Genomic DNA, 16,856 nt, shown 5'->3' with positions numbered 1-16,856 from the left:
GCACACGTTTTCTGGGAAAGTGTTTTGGAAAATATTAATGAAATGGGAGGATATAATTTAACCTATGACCTGCTTGTTACTTTATTTGGATATGCGAAGGCTGAAATTCCCCAAAAGGATATGATTATTCATTTATTAACGGTTGCTGGAAATTCAAATGGAAACTTTTGGGGAGAATAGATGATGGATGTCTGGGCTCTGTAGTTCTCTAGTCCCTGTAACAGACTTTGATGGGTAAGTCACTACTGAAGGCAATATTGATGACATAATTTAATATTTTTTTAAAAGGGTGGATCCTGCGTAGGTGGTAAGTTTGCCAACGCTCTTTTCCAAAATGGCCACCAGCCATCCTCCTACTGGAGAATACAATTTTGTGAACCATGGAACTTATGGTTTAACATATATCTTTGGGGTGTAAGTTTTGGGGTGTTTAAATAAACACCAGTACAACACAAGGTGGAATTCAACATTGCACTCTTCCATCTGTGCAAGTGTTCCAGCTTGCCAGATAGTGTGATACCCCCAGTCTTGCCCCAAGAACCAATCTGGAGGTCTCCTGACCGCTCCAGATCCATTTGGGGGTGCAGGGGGGAGGAGAGGAGGACACAAGCAGAAGTCATTGCATTTATTGTTGTTGTTGTTGTTGTTGTTGTTGTTTGTTGTTGTTATGCCACCCATCTGATTGGGTTGCCCTGCCCACTCTGGCTGGCTCCCAACAAAAAAGAGTAAAAACACAATACAACATCACACACTAAAAACTTCCCTGAACAGGGCTGCCTTCAGATGTCTGTTAAAAATCACAAGCTGTCCAGTTGAAATCTGCTGGGATTACCAAAAAGGTAATCCCCAAAGGCCTGCTGCTTGGTTCCCTATAACCTCACCTCTCGCAATGAGGAAACCACCAGAAGAACCTTGGAGCTGGATCTCTGTGTTGGTGCTGGACAATGGAGGTGGAGACACTCATAGAATCATAGAATCATAGAGTTGGAAGAGACCACAAGGGCCATCCAGTCCAACCCCCTGCCAAGCAGGAAACACCATCAAAGCATTCCTGACAGATGCCTGTCAAGCCTCTGCTTAAAGACCTCCAAAGAAGGAGACTCCACCACACTCCTTGGCAGCAAATTCCACTGCCGAACAGCTCTTACTGTCAGGAAGTTCTTCCTAATGTTTAGGTGGAATCTTCTTTCTTGAAGTTTGAATCCATTGCTCCGTGTCCGCTTCTCTGTATACTCCTTCAGGTATACAGGGCTGAAGCCATTTAGGGCTTTAAAGGTCAGCACCAACACTTTGAATTGTGCTCAAAAATATACAATACCTGGAGCCAGTGTAGATCCTTTAGGACCAGTGTTACATGGTCCTGGCGGCTGCTTCCAGTCACCATTCTGGCAGCCGCATTCTGGATTAATTGCAGTTTCTGAGTCACCTTGAAAGGTAGCCCCACACAGAGTGCATTGCAGTAGTCCAAGCAGGAGATAACCAGAGCATGTACCGTCCTGACGAGACAAGGCTCAGGAAGGTAGGGTCTCAGCCTGCTCACCAGATGGAGCTGGTAGACAGCTGCCCTGGATACAGAATTAACCTGCACCTTCATGGGCAGCTGTGAGTCCAAAATGACTCTCAGGCTGCACACCTGGTCCTTCAAGGGCACAGTTACTCCATTCAGGACCAGGGAGGGCTGAAGGGACCCCAGCCCCTTGGAATTGGCTCCTATGTCCTCTCTGCAACCCTGTGAAGTGACTGAGCCTGAGAGGAGGTAGTGACTGGCTCAGGGTCACTAAGTAAGCTTCATGCCCATTCTGGATCTCCCCAGCCCTAGTCTCTTGCTCCACTGGGACAAGTGTCAGAACCTCCACGTGTCCCTATTTTCCAGAGACATCCCTTATTTAGAGAAGCCGTCCTGGTTTCTGCTTTGATCCTGGAATGTCCTGCTTTTCCTTTGTTGTTGTTGTTGTTGTTTACTTTGGCCACCTCATGAGAAGAGAAGACTCCCTGGAAAAGACCCTGGTGTTGGGAAAGATTGAGGGCACTAGGAGAAGGGGACGACAGAGGACAAGATGGTTGGACAGTGTTCTCGAAGCTACGAACATGAGTTTGACCAAACCGTGGGAGGCAGTGGAAGACAGGAGTGCCTGGCGTGCTCTGGTCCATGGGGTCACACTTTTCCTTAGGATGTCCCTATTTTCATTGGAGAAATATGAAGTGTCTCTTCTGAAAATGCCCTTATATTACCTTCTCTGTTAAGCATTTTGTCACTGCAACTATGAAAATTAGAATATTCCTCCTTTCTCAAGAGTCTACAGCAGGCATCCCCAAACTGCGGCCCTCCAGATGTTTTGGCCTACAACTCCCATGATCCCTAGCTAACAGGACCAGTGGTCGGGGAAGATGGGAATTGTAGTCCAAAACATCTGGAGGGCCGAAGTTTGGGGATGCCTGGTCTACAGTATGCACTGAATTACAATATGGAAGCAAACATGTTCAGCCCTGACATGGTCTGGCCTTGCATTAAACTAGTATATAATACTAGAAAAGAGTAGTATCAATCTGGATTTCAAGGTCATGGGAACAAAGTTAGTTATCATTGTACTGCAAGGTTTGCAGAATCATCGCTACACTGACTGGCTTCCTGTGTGGTTTGCAATACTCTGTTACATCCTGTCCTGCTGCACCACACAAATCACATTTCCTCTCCTGAATTTTCAGAGTCCCTTCCCCTGCCATCAGCACAGCTGCCCCATTTCTCCATCAAATCCCAAAGCACTAAGGCATGGGAGATGCTCAAATACCTTCCTGAATTACATTGCTCTCCTGGGAACAAAGTAGCAGCTGTCCTGGAACCTTGAGGAACTGAAACTGCAGTATTTGAGCACATGCAACATGTGGCGAACTGCACACATTTCAAGGGACTGAATTTCAAAAAAATTGCCTTCCTTGCTTCATGTTGGTGTGACAAGGGAACAATGGGCTTCCTGACACCAGCTACCGTATCTTTGCAACACTAATGTGGAGGCAGTGGGGCAGAGAGCGATCCCACCCCAGAGTGTGGGGGGGGAGTCCAGTGTCAGATGCCTTCTCCCTGCCACTAGGGAAACTTCTGCGGCCCTGCCCTACTGGTGTTGGTAATGGAGATGGGTTCTGCCAAGTGGATTTGCTGGACCTGTTCTGGCCAGACCCATGTACAGATTGGAACACAAGTTCCCTAAAGAAGCCAGAGGCCAGATGGAGCCATGGGGGCGGCCATGTTCTTCAGTGCAAAGGGACCACGCATTGCCCAATCCCATCACTCCCAGGAGAGCATTCTTTACCTGACATGCCCAGCAGGTGCTACAGCCCTCAGACAACCTCACAGTTCCTTTCTGAAGTTTGCTTCTTCATATGGATCTTTTAAAAAGGATTTTTCCAGATTTCTTCACAAAAACAGGATGAGATGGAGTCTAGCCCTGACCCATGTGGAAACAGGACAGCCTAGAATTTCAGAATTTTATTCCAGAGCCTGCAATAAACCCAGATGCCAACTTTGCTGCCACATACACCCGGACAACATCATTACTGGCCCCAACAACATCCAACATACCATCTCAGGACTATTTAATTGCTCATCTTCTAACATTGTGTATGCCATCAAATGCCAACAGTGCCCTTCAGCTCTCTATATTGGACAAACAGGCCAAACCCTACGCCTACGACATAAATCTGACATCAGGAACCACAAGACAGAGAAACCAGTAGAACACTTCAATCTCCCAGGACATTCTATACAAGATCTCAAAGCAGCTGTTTTATTACAGAAAATTTTCAGAAACAGACTGGAAAGAGAAGTTGCTGGATTGTAACTCATTAGCAAGCTTAAAACCATGGAGCCACCTGGAATGAACAAAGACATAGAATTCTTATCTCATTATACATGATCAAGCTTTCCTTAGCACCTCAGCCCTTGCTTCCCCCCCCCAAGACCAATTGCAGTCATTAACAGTCATTAACAGTCATCAACAGGTTTACCACTCCTATCAGCCCATCACCCATTCCAATCACCCCCACCCTCTGAATATACATAAGGGTCTGGTGGCTTCTGTTTCAGTGTATCTGATGAAGTGTGCATGCACACGAAAGCTCATACCAAAATAAAAACTTAGTTGGTCTTTAAGGTGCTACTGAAGGATTTTTTTATTTTGTTTCGACTCAGACCAACACGGCTACCTACCTGTAACTAGAATTTCACTGATATCTACGGTATATGCCACGTTGGCTAGGACTGAAAAGCTGGAGTGCCTGGGCATATTTAGAACATGTCCAGCCTGGGCTGGAAGGAGGTGCGGATCTCCTGGCTCCCAGCTCCCTGCCATGCCTCCAAACCAAGGAGAAAACCCAGCGGCTGCCCCAGACACAATAAGCTACTCAAGCAAGACTGTGCCGTGGCTTCTCATCATCCACCAAGGTTGCCACATCCAGGGTTTAGTGTGGGGTCCTCAACTTCTTCTACCTTTTCTCCTCCAGTCCTTGAGCTGGTCTGGTGAAATATTTACAGGAAGAAAAAACTGGACAACTGGGAACAGAGCTAAAAGTCCTCTATTTAACATGTCAACAGAGCGATGGGCAGCTGCTTGAAACTCAGGGAGGCTGGCAAAACCGATGGCAGAACCAGCATTCAATCCACTGGTATGTATTTATATCTTTTAAGTTACAATGCCAGGACAAAGCCCAGTTCACACACCAGCTTTTTAGGTGTCTAGTTTCTCCCTCAGCGAAATGAACGGAGCTCCAGCAAGTGAAGGGGAAATAAGGGCTGTGGTGTTTAAGTATCGCCATCTAGCGGCTAAGAGGAGTTTGGCATTTGGACACAGCTGCTTGCTTCCCTCCCAGAAGTGGGGGGGGGGTTGAGGGTTGGTTGGTTTATTTACATCTTGCCCCCACCACGGATCAACACTGAGCCCTTCTGTGGGAGGGCAGTGTGCCCTGAGTGAGGGCCAGCATGACCCCCCCACCCCCATGTATAAATGATTTTCTGCTTGTTAAAATCACATTAAAGCCCTGCTTCAGGGGAAATAATTTCCCTCTTAGCCAACCTTTTAGATCTTGAGGATATAAAGCAATTGCTAATAATTAAGGGAAGAAAGAGGCAGCCAGATAATGTATGGGAGTGTGCAGAGGAAAGGAATTAACCTACCTATCTTTTATTTACCAGTTACATGTAGGTAGCCGTGTTGGTCTGACGTAGTTGAAACAAAATAAATTTTTTTCCCTTCCAGTAGCACCTTAGAGTTAAACTAAGTTTGTCATTGGTATGAGCTTTCCTGCACATGCACGATGTCATATAGAGGAGGGTGAAAGGTTGTTTTCTGCTGCTCCAGAGAAGCGGACACGGAGCAATGGATTCAAACTACAAGAAAGAAGATTCAACCTAAACAGTAAGAGCTGTTCGACAGTGGAATTTGCTGCCAAGGAGTGTGGTGGAGTCTCCTTCTTTGGAGGTCTTTAAGCAGAGGCTTGACAGCCATATGTCAAGAATGCTTTGATAGTGTTTCCTGCTTGGCAGGGGGTTGGACTGGATGGCCCTTGTGGTCTCTTCCAACTCTATGATTCTATGATTCTATGACAAACTTAGTTGGTCTCTAAGGACGCAGGTGGTGCTGTGGGTTAAACCACAGAGCCTAGGGCTTGCTGATCAGAAGGTCGGTGGTTCGAATCCCTGGGATGGGGTGAGCTCCCGTTGCTCGGTCCCAGCTCCTGCCAACCTAGCAGTTCGAAAGCACGTCAAAGTGCAAGTAGATAAATAGGTACCGCTACAGTGGGAAGGTAAACGGTGTTTCCGTGTGCTGCTCTGGTTTGCCAGAAGTGGCTTTGTCATGCTGGCCACATGACCTGGAAGCTCCCTCGGCCAATAATGCGAGATGAGCGCCGCAACCCCAGATTCGGACACGACTGGACCTAATGGTCAGGGGTCCCTTTACCTTTTAAGGTGCTACTGGAAGGAATTTTTATGTTTTGTTTTATTTAGTTGCTTCTGAGTTCATCCCATAGTGTAAAAAATAATGTAACATAAAAGGGGGGGGAATAAGACAGTCACACTCCAATGTAGGCTTCATTATGTGACCCCAGAATGGGATGCTTATCCACATCGAAAGAGGTGGGTTTCCAGTGGCAGAAGATCAGTGCATCTAGCTGTTAATCAGAACACTGGCGGTTCAATCCCACCCAGGGACAGCTCTGGGCAGGATTCTTGCATTGCAGAGGGGTTGGACCAGATGGCCCTCAGGGTCCCTTCAAACTCTATGATTCTAAGTGTTGATTAATATCAAAGGAGATATTTCCAAAGTGTAGTGAAGGTCCGAGTCAGAATGATAATGGAGGGTAACGGATGCAGTTCCTGAGATATTTTGATTTGAAGCCCTTCAGGGCTTCATTGAGCCCTAGCCATCACCTGGAGTTAAGCAGGACCTGGACTAAGGTTTGGTATTTTTAACTGATACGTTGTATTGTTTGTTTGTTTTTGTAGTGGTTGTAAATCTCTTCAATACTTTTTTATTTGTAAGGCGTTACTTGTAAAATAATTAATTAATTAAACAAACAAACAAACAAACCACTATGTTTCAATGCAGCTACCATCCACTAAAAGCAGCAAAAAAATTGAAAGGGGAGTGTATTAAATCACCAGCGGGTTTTGAGCCATGGTCCCTGGCACCAGATGTCTTCCTTACACCATGCAGCACTATAGCAGCTAGAAGATGGAGAGATTCAGACTGCAGAATGTTTACGAGAAACAAAGAGAGATGGAACTGTAAGGAAGGTTGAGCTGAGAGTGAGCCATTTGTTGAAGGTCACCCAGCAAGTCACAGGCCTGATGGCCAAAAAGACACATGGAATATCTCCATACTTTGTTTTTCCTGGTGTAGAAGGTTCTGAACTGATTGGATCTGTGATGCTGGGAGGGGGGGGTTAACCCTTTCCTCAATCAATATCTCACACATCTGGCAAGAAAAGATATTTGTCCCCACCAATCTTATCCCATTAGGGTTGCCAGACTCAATAGAGGACAGGACTTCTGTGCCTTTAATTGCCCTGCTCTCTTTTGAGTCTGGAAACCTTAAAGAGAAACCAGCAGACCCTTTGCTCGGAAATTAAACAAAGGGTCTGCTGGTTTCTCTTTAAGGTTTCCAGACTCAAAAGAGAGCAGGGCAATTAAAGGCACAGAAGTCCTGTCCTCTATTGAGAGTCTGGCAACCCTATATCCCATGCACTGAGGAAAGCCGCTCAGGAAGGATGATATTTACTAGTACAAATGGCCTGTGGGCAGTGCTGGCTCAGCCATTAGGCAGACTCAGGGGTGCAGAAGCCCTCAAGGAAGCAGCCCTTTGGGCATCCCGTCCCCTCTGGTGGAGAAGCACCACCAGCACCAGCTGAAATTATGCAAGATCTCACCCAAAATTTGTGTTGAAGCCGGCACCACTTCTTTGCCAGCGGCAGACATGGGAGGGTGGGTGAAGAACCTGCGCCGGTGGCAGCAGGTATGGCGGCAGTGGCGGCAGCACAGGGCAAGGCGGCACTTCGCGTTTTGCCTCAAGCAGCAAAAAGGGATGTACTGCTCCTGCCCCTGGGGAAAGGGTTCACCACCCTTCAGCCCACTGCTCCTATCGGATTTGAGGGAGCCTGCAGTGGCAATGTAATCAAGGCAAAGAGAATCAAGAGAGGCCCCACCTGTCTCTCTTGCGCTGTGCTTAGTTCGATGGGGGTCTGTAATCCCAGCCACGTTGGCAGAGCCTTTCAATGGAAGTCAGGATCCAGTAAAACTGTGCCCACAATTTTCAGGAAAAGAACCAGAGATGTCTGGGAAGAAAGATTGAGAAAGTAGCAGGTTGTATCCAATTAATTTTTACTCAGAGTAGACCCATTGAAATTAATGAGCATGGCTAAGTTAGGTCCATAAATTTCAGTGCTTCTACTCTGAGTGAAACATGGTTGAGTTGGGTCTTATAATTACATATACAAAGACGTTACTATGTATCCAAGCTATTTTCTGCAGCCAAATATCTCCCATTTCTCAATGTTGTGGGACTGTTTACAAGGGAGAATAACTAATTGTTGGAGTGGAGAATTTCCATGACACAGTAACTGCAGGAAACCCAGTGGCTAGATTTTGATGTTTTTAAAGTATTGTTGCAAGCCACTTTCCTTACAAGGTCACATATTTTGGCTGGCACATTGTTCTACTTTCACCAGACCATAAAAGGAGAAAATAAATATTCTGGAGATACAGGGATTTTGCCAGGAGTGGCACCCCACCTTATCACCTTGGTTTCTCCCTTTCTTTCAACGCAGGCAATTGGAGCAAGGCTGCAGATTTGCATCTCTTGGCTTAAGGATGGCAAAGGCTTCTGGGATAAAAATTTCCACGGAAAGGGGTGACTCACAGAAAGGGATATTCTGAAGCAGGGATTGACAGATCATGTGGGGTCTCCTTTGTTTCCCCCCTAGAACTCCAGAGTTCTTATGTGGTCTAGGGAAAGCAGGCAGGCAAGCCACAGTGATTGTCCTACTCACAGAAATCTGATGCATAACAATATGTGTTTAATGCACAGGACCTCAGTCACTAATGAGAAATTATTTCCCCCATTGATTACAGCAGGGATGGGGAACCTCCATCCCATGGGCCTGTGATCATTGGCTTGGGGAGCCATTTTGGCCAAGCCATGGCTCACATGCCGTATACCTGACACAGTACCTGACCTCAGGTGTGGGGCAGGTAAAGATGCAGCCGGGCCCAGACGGGGGCTGTAGCTGATGGGTGGCACCAACAAAGCCCTGTGCACAGTGCTTTCCAAGCACCAAGAATCAGCTGTTCCATGTTGGGTGCTTTGCAATACCTGGTAGTCAGCTGATCAAGGTTGCTAAGTTTATCCCCTTGGATATTTTGGTTGCCCTTTTAAAAACCTCTCTCAACTCTATAAATATTTCACCAGGTTCCACATTAATTTCTTGGAAGTAATGGTTATAAAACAGCCAGTATGCAGTTAAAATGCATGAAACCAACAGCCACCAAAGACCTAAGAGCCAAAATTCATGTGACAATAAATTGAAGAGTCACCATACCAGGCACATTTGGACATATGGGTCACCATACCAAAAGAGTTGGGAACCACTGCTCTGGAGCACTTGGTTGGTTGCTGACTTGATCTCCACTTGATTTCCACCAGTTCCTTTAATTCCAGACCAGGCCCAGATCTTGAGCCAGGTCTATTAACCTGGGCCATTGTATACACACGAGCCCCCAAACCCCCAACTGGTTCTAGAAGCCACCTATTCACTCCACCTCTCATTGCAGCCTTGAATAAAAACGTCAGTTTTTATGACCACTCTCATATGACTTATTCCCTCTTAGAAAATTGAAGCAACAATATGGTTGTTTATGTGAGCTGAGCCAAAGAGCTGTGTGAAGCTCTGCAGTGGTGGTGGGAAGATTTCGTTTCAGACATCAGAGGATGAATGGGTGTTTTGCTTGTGTGGGACACCGCTGTTTCTTTTCCCACTTGGTTCTTGACAGAGGGAGCATGTTTATGTCCGTGTGTTAGCTGAGTGGATGGAATGCATCCTTCTTGAAAGCTTGATGTGCCTGATCTCCCACAAGATATTCATACTCTGGCTCAATCTTCCCTAACCTGCACTCTTTTGACCTCAGCTCCCACTAGGGCCAACTCTGCCATTAGGAAAGGTGAGGCCATTGCCTCAGGTGGCAGAAGCCCCCAAGGCGGCCCCCCCATGAGTGACTTGCCTGCCCCACCACCTCTACCAGTGATGAAGCGTTGATCCCCACAGTGAGGAAATGGCACCAACATTGGCACAGATTTTGAGTGAGATCACGTCCGTTTGTGGTAAGACCTCACCCCAAATGGGCACCATCTTGCCTGGAATTGACTCCTCCAGCCATGGCCGATGTGGCAGGGTCTGTGGTGGCAGTAGCGTCAGCAGAGCATGTGGTGGAGGCAGAGGTGGCAGTGAACAGGTATGGTAGTAGCAGTGGGAGTTTTGGCGCAGCAGCATTTTCCATTCTGCCTCAAGCAGTGAAACTGGAGGTGCTGCCCCTAATTCCCATCTACCCCTAAATATTGTGGTACTGATGGGAGTTGTAGTCCAAAACCTCAGGAGAGCCCAGGTTGGGGAATCTGCTTCTGGATTATCCCAAGTTGCAAGGCTTGGCTTCTGCACTGATGTTCAGCCTTCCCTTTAGGACCCTATTCGCCAAAAAATATGCCTAGAATGTGAGCATGGACTGATGTACCTGACCAACATCCCGAGCTATCGGCCCTGTCCTCCGATGTGTGTGCTGCCCGCTAGTTATCAGATCTGCACAGGTTTTAAATAACATCACCTGTCTACATTTATATTGATACAGGGAGCTGAGAGGAAGGAGGAATGGAGTCCACAAAACAAACATTGGTGAAGGATTCAGCATTGCTCTCCACTTTCCCATATTTTGTGCTCCCTACTTTTCTAACAGCTTAGGCTATTGCACGGTTATTTTCACGAGCAAGAGGGGAGCCCCAGTTGATGAAAAGTTTCAGCCCGGATGAAAAAAACATTAAGGCAGCAAGCAGGTTTGGCAGCAGAAGGAAGATAGCAGGCCAGGCTGCTCTTGGTGACCTAACAAATTTCAAATCTCCCAAGTAAATCGACTCAATAAACAACGACAGCAGCATCCAGCCAGCTGGAGTGGGGCTAGCCAGTGCATTGCACGTAATGTTTCATGTCTGATTATCTGCCTCCTGTACAGAAGTTGCAGATGTTTGCTTTATGCAATTAGTTCTTTACCCTCGGGGGAATGAGTTTGTTCCCTTGAGACTATGGTGGTTGGCCTGGAGAAGCAGAGAGAAGCCATTGGAGAGAGCCTTCAGGGATGTGATAGTTGTGTTGCTCTCCCAAGGTGGCAGCTGCTCTGCTTTTGTGGAGAATGAGAGACTCGGGAAAAGAGGGCATCAGTCTGTGGGAAATGAATGGGAAATAAGCAGTTACCCTCTCATGCCAAGGATACGGAGGGATCCTGGTAGTGCAGGATTGCATTGCTAGGGGCATCAGCATGCAGACTGCCTGGTGACTTGGCTGCCTGGTACAAAGGCTGAAGATGTTGTGCATCGTCTAGATAGCTGGGTAGACAGGGCTGGGGATGAGTCAGTGGTCATGTGGGCAGCAGTGATGTGGGAAACTAGTCATGCACTTCTGGAAGTGAAATTTAGGTTGCTTGTTTAGCTGACTACCCCTGCAAAGAATCACACAGGCCAAACTTTAAACAAATAGGAAAAAGAATCCCTATTGTATAAACAATTGTAAAGACACGTTTAAGAATCATATTTTTTTTTTGTCCAAGCCCTGGACACCAAAACCAAAGGGATTTTTATTTCTAGGAAACAGTAGACAAAATTATTGATGCTCCCAAAACATGGAGGGGGGAGGGGAGGCCATGCAAAGCTAGAGCTTGCCAAGCTTTTAAAAAAAATATCCCTAAGAATATATTTCTATTACTTAAGCTATACCCTAACCCAGTTCAGCCAGTGTGGTGTAGTGGTTAAGAGCGGTAGACTCGTAATCTCGGGTTCGATTCCCCGCTCCTCCACAGGGGCGTACCCAGGACCAAAACTAGGGGGGGAGCCATGGTCATTCAGGGGTGGGGACAAGGCACGGGAGGGGAGGGGCCATGAAGTGGGAACGTGGGCGGGGCTACAGGGCCAGCGGGCCTGACAACATTGTGGCAGCGGCGGCAGCGGCCACCTTGTGCTTCTGGGGCTGGCAGTGTCGGCGGCTACCCTGCTTGGCTGGAGAGGACGGGAGGGTCGGGCAGGCAAGAGGGGGTGGCAGGGCGGGGAAGGGCGAGGAAAGGCACAGCCGCAGTCACGACGGCTCTGAGGTGTTGCTGCATATCAGCATAATATTTCAACCATGTCGTGGGTTCAAGCCCCACCTTAGGAAAAAATTCCTGCATTGCAGGGGGTTGCACTAGATGACCCTTGTGGTCCCTTCCGACTACAATTCTATGATTCTATTGATATATTACCATAGCATATGCATCATTCTGCTTTCTTGAATTGTCCTACTCCTAGGCATAGCAGCCAACTCCTAGAGGCCTAGGTGCCTCCCCCCCCCAATTACTGGTAAATACTGTATTTGAAAGAGTCATCCCCCCCATGTTGATGGGCTTTCTATGTGGGGCTTATCTGCCCCCCCCCCGTATTTTATTAAGGATGGAAGAGGGAGGGAGGGAAGGAAGAAATAGAGAAAGGGATAACTCACATTTGTGGGTGCCTCTGGGTGACGCTGTGATGCTGGAACTCTGCATCTGTACAGGAGCCTTGTAAGTAGCTTTCTCTCTGCTTGGTTTACAGCAGGCACGTCCAACAGGTAGATTGTGATCTACCAGTAGATCACTGGATGTCTGTGGTAGATCACTGCTAGATCACTGGCACCCCTAAAAAAAGCTCACCCAAAATTTTCCTCCTCCCTAAAAAAAGCTGAACTATGACCTGAAGCCCTAAACAAAAATGGGCCTCCCTCCCTCCTAAAAGAAGCTCAACAAGTTTGACCTAAACCCCAAAAAACAGGGCTTCCCTTCCTTAAAAAAAACCTCAACAGCTTTGACCTGAACCCCCCACAAGGGGGTAGATCACTCCCAGTTTTTAACTCTGTGAGTAGATCAGAGTCTCTTGGGTGGCCACCCCTGATTTACAGTATACAGATGCAGGAAGAGGGGCAGACTGGAACACCACTGCTTTTTATAAACATCACTGTGTCTATCAAAGCTACAGCCCCCTCTTTTTCTTATTCACTTCCTTTTAGCCTTGCAGAGCCACCTTAGTCAAATTGAATCCTCTGCACCCTCATTAAATTGCCAATAGAACTCTTAATGCAATCCCTGAATGCTCATTAACAACTCCCGCTGAAGAACAATAGGGTGAAGTGGTGAGCTATCAAATCTTGCCTGAAAGGGGATATCTGCTCCATTGTCTTAACTGCTTAACTACCGGTAGCCACTTTGCTTTATTTGATGTGTTTTTATTACAGCTGTGTTCCCGCCCCTGCCCCCCCCCCCAGCAAGCGGAGACCTAGCTGCTCTCGCTAAAGCAAAGCCCTTTCCACTTCAGTTTTTGGAGGGGAAAAGTGCTGGTTATGGTTTGTAAAATACATTATTTTTTTGCTTCTAGGGGGGCAGCTGCCCCCACTGCCTACGCCCATGCTCCTCCACATGCAGCTGCTGGGTGACCTTGGGCTAGTCACACTTCTCTGAAGTCTCTCAGCCCCACTCACCTCACAGAGTGTTTGTTGTGGGAGAGGAAGGGAAAGGAGATGGTTAGCCGCTTTGAGACTCCTTCGGGTAGTGATAAAGCGGGATATCAAATCCAAACTCTTCTTTCCCATACTTTTTTTTTAGGTTATGACAATATTTTTTGAGGCAATAAACAATTCATCACACAAGTCTCAGGTGCCAGTGCAATTTGTGTCAATGTAATTTGTTTCAAGAAATTTCCCTAGACTTTTCCCCAGATGCCTCAGGTCTCCCCTGCGGAACCAGGAATGAATATGGATCTGACCCCATTGCATTTACAGCTCCTTTGTGCCTACGCCATGTCCCTGTTCAAAGTGCTGATCGGCACTAGCTTGGCAACAAAGCACTTTTCATGTTTTCCTTGTAGACTTGGTGCCAGAAATGTGCTGTTTCCATCATTCTCAGAGAAGATCAGAACAAACGTTGGATAGCAGTTGGGACTGTGCCCCTGGAGAGCTGCTCCTCGCCCCTTAGGCCCTGGGCTTTGAGCTGCAGGTCAGGCAGGCAAGAGAAGCTCCCACCGTTCAGTACAATGGGGCCGTTTTTCTTAATTTCTAGCTGAGAGTAGTCAGTTGTCCCAGTGGGAAACGTCCTGGAGGGGAGAATTCCTTTTTTAAAAAAATGATTTTTATTGAAGATTTTCAACTTAAACATTTTTCATATCATCATAACATCAGCATTTATCCTAGTTATTTTTAAAAAGAGAAAAGGCACAAAAAAAGAAAAAAAGAAAAAAGAAAAAAAAACCCAGCAAATATTGAATCTTATCTAATATTCCTTAACATAATTTCGTCTTCCCCGTCCCTCCCCTCCCGAGTCCATTTTAAACCCAGCTTCAGCAGTTTTCTCATTTAACAAATTACTCTTATATCATGATCTAAATTATTACAATTATATTCACATCCTATAGAATTCCCTCAAAATATTCAATCAAATATCTAAATTAAATCCCTTAGCCTATGATTTCCCTAAAAAATATTCCCAATTATTTATTTAATAAATTTGCTATTAATTAATAACCATATCTTTTTTTAAAAAAAAACCTCCTCCTTCCCCTGATTGGCAATTCCCTGCAAACTTCAACCAGCTCCTTGTGACAGTCCAATTTTAAACCGTTTAATCCTTCCCCTATTTAGAATTCATTTTATTTTATTTTTCACCCCACTCCATCTCTTGCCCACTCCATACCCCCTCCCTCTCTCCACTTCTCCTTCTGTTGTTCCAGTCCCTTTCTCCAATTCCCTTTCCCAACTTTCTTCTTCTTTTCCTGGAGGGGAGAATTCCTAAGAAGCATGACTTCTTCTCCTCCCTGTCCATTTGTTCACTGCCAGTCAAACCTTAGGATTTATTCTGCACACACTCTGTAATTCTTTTCCCCAAAGTATCTGTTCTCTGTTCATGAATGAAGTCCAGGAGCATGCATAGTACAGGTCAAGACATTTAAATAACAAAGGCTTAGTTCTCACTAGGGCCAGTTCACCTATGAGGCGAACTGAGGCAGGCCCCCACCCCACCCCACCCCTGCCTCCATGGAAGACGTTGCAGCTTCTGGCAGGAGTTATTTACGGAATTGACACCGCTTGCTCATGTCCACAATTGTTCTGTGGCATCCACAAGACATTGTCATCATCAAAATGCCAGCCGATCCTTTCTTTACAATTAACCCAGATTTCCCCTTATCCAATATTCTACGATATGTACGATATAGTTGAGATTCTTGCATTGCAGGGGGTTGGACTAGATGACCCTCAGGACCCCTTCCAACCATACAATTCTATGATTCAATAGGTGAAAATGCAGTCACAAACGGTGTGGGAGCTTGTTAGCATTTGGAGGCAGTTTGCCATTTGTTTTATGATGGTTTAGTAGGTGGTCTCTATTGCCATGCCCCCACTTCTGTTCACTACTTGCCGGAGCACAAGCTACCCATTTTGTTTCCAGCGCCCACTCCTTGGAAATACCAAAGAAAGACCTATTTTCACTTATTGCCACACGGTTTGGATGAGATGTGAGGGGGTTCCCCAGAAGGCTGTCATCACAGAACTTACATCAAGCTTTAAAATAAACAAATAAGCATTAATATAGAGTTCTTGAGGAAGATTTCTTGATCGCTCTTGTGCTACTCCTCTATGTTTACTTAACAGAAAAAACCAAGAGAAAATGGATATGTCCCCCCAAAGCAAAAAGAGCAGAAGCTTCTATTTGGCCCATGTGAAAGGATAAGACTGGTCATGTTTGCTCTTGCGCACACAGGTCCATGAATAGTGAAGAGGTATAGAAATGCAGGAGCATGAAGACCTGTGCACATGCCCAGAATGAAATAGGTTAGTGGAGGGCAGGGAAAAGGACTGGAAAGCAGAGCCCATTCTGTCAAGCTGTACTTTCTTGGGCTCCTTGATCACTGCAGATGGTGACAGCAGTCACCAAATTAAAAGATGTCTGCTTCTTGGGAGAAAAGCAATGACAAACCTAGACAGCATCTTAAAAAGCAGAGACATCACCTTGCCGACAAAGGTCCGTATAGTTAAAGCTATGGTTTTCCCAGTAGTGATGTATGGAAGTGAGAGCTGGACCATAAAGAAGGCTGTTCGCCGAAGAATGGATGCTTTTGAATTATGGTGCTGGAGGAGACTCTTGAGAGTCCCATGGACTGCAAGAAGATCAAACCTATCCATTCTGAAGGAAATCAGCCCTGAGTGCTCACTGGAAGGACAGATCGTGAAGCTGAGGCTCCAATACTTTGGCCACCTCATGAGAAGAGAAGAATCCTTGGAAAAGACCCTGATGTTGGGAAAGATTGAGGGCACAAGGAGAAGGAGACGACAGAGGATGAGATGGTTGGACAGTGTTCTCGAAGCTACGAACACGAGTTTGACCAAACTGCGGGAGACAGTGGAGGACAGGAGTGCCTGGTGTGCTCTGGTCCATGGGGTCACGAAGAGTCGGACACGACTAAAAGACTAAACAACAACTCCCTGGTGCGGATGGCAAAGCACATGGAGCTCAACCAAATGGATCCGTCCACATTGCCACTAACCTTTAAAGCCTTGTCTAGATGAGGGAGTAGCATCACTATGTAGGTGAATGCAGCAAATCATGGAAGAGATGGACTGGAAATGCAGTTCTTGACCACCACTAAATGGAAGAAGAAGTCCAGTGGGAGTACTTGTGCTTTGACTTCAAGGGTTCGTAATGGTAGGCTGGTGAATTATGCAAACATAACTTGCCTCTTTAGTTTTATTATATTAGCCACTTTCCCCCTGAAGGGACTTGTAGAACATGAATCCAAACAGCAAGGCCTAATGATTTGTAATCTAATTAGCAACGGTGGCTGCATTAGCCTCCTGCTTCTTTGTTCTGATTGGGTAAATATCAGCCAAGCCATGAGTTGCTGATTTTATTTTATTTTTACTGGAGTCCTGAAGCCTGATGAAAAGTTCTATAGGGATTAAAAGCTTGTTTTAAACATTCTAGGACAGTGGAGTGTGGGTGGGGAGAGATCAAAGCCTTTATTTTCACTGTATTTTCCCATCTCTTCAGATCAGAAGAT

This window comes from Zootoca vivipara, chromosome 7 (genome assembly GCF_963506605.1).
Source record: "Zootoca vivipara chromosome 7, rZooViv1.1, whole genome shotgun sequence".
Lineage (NCBI taxonomy): Eukaryota > Metazoa > Chordata > Lepidosauria > Squamata > Lacertidae > Zootoca > Zootoca vivipara.
Note: the sequence above shows the minus strand (reverse complement) of the source record.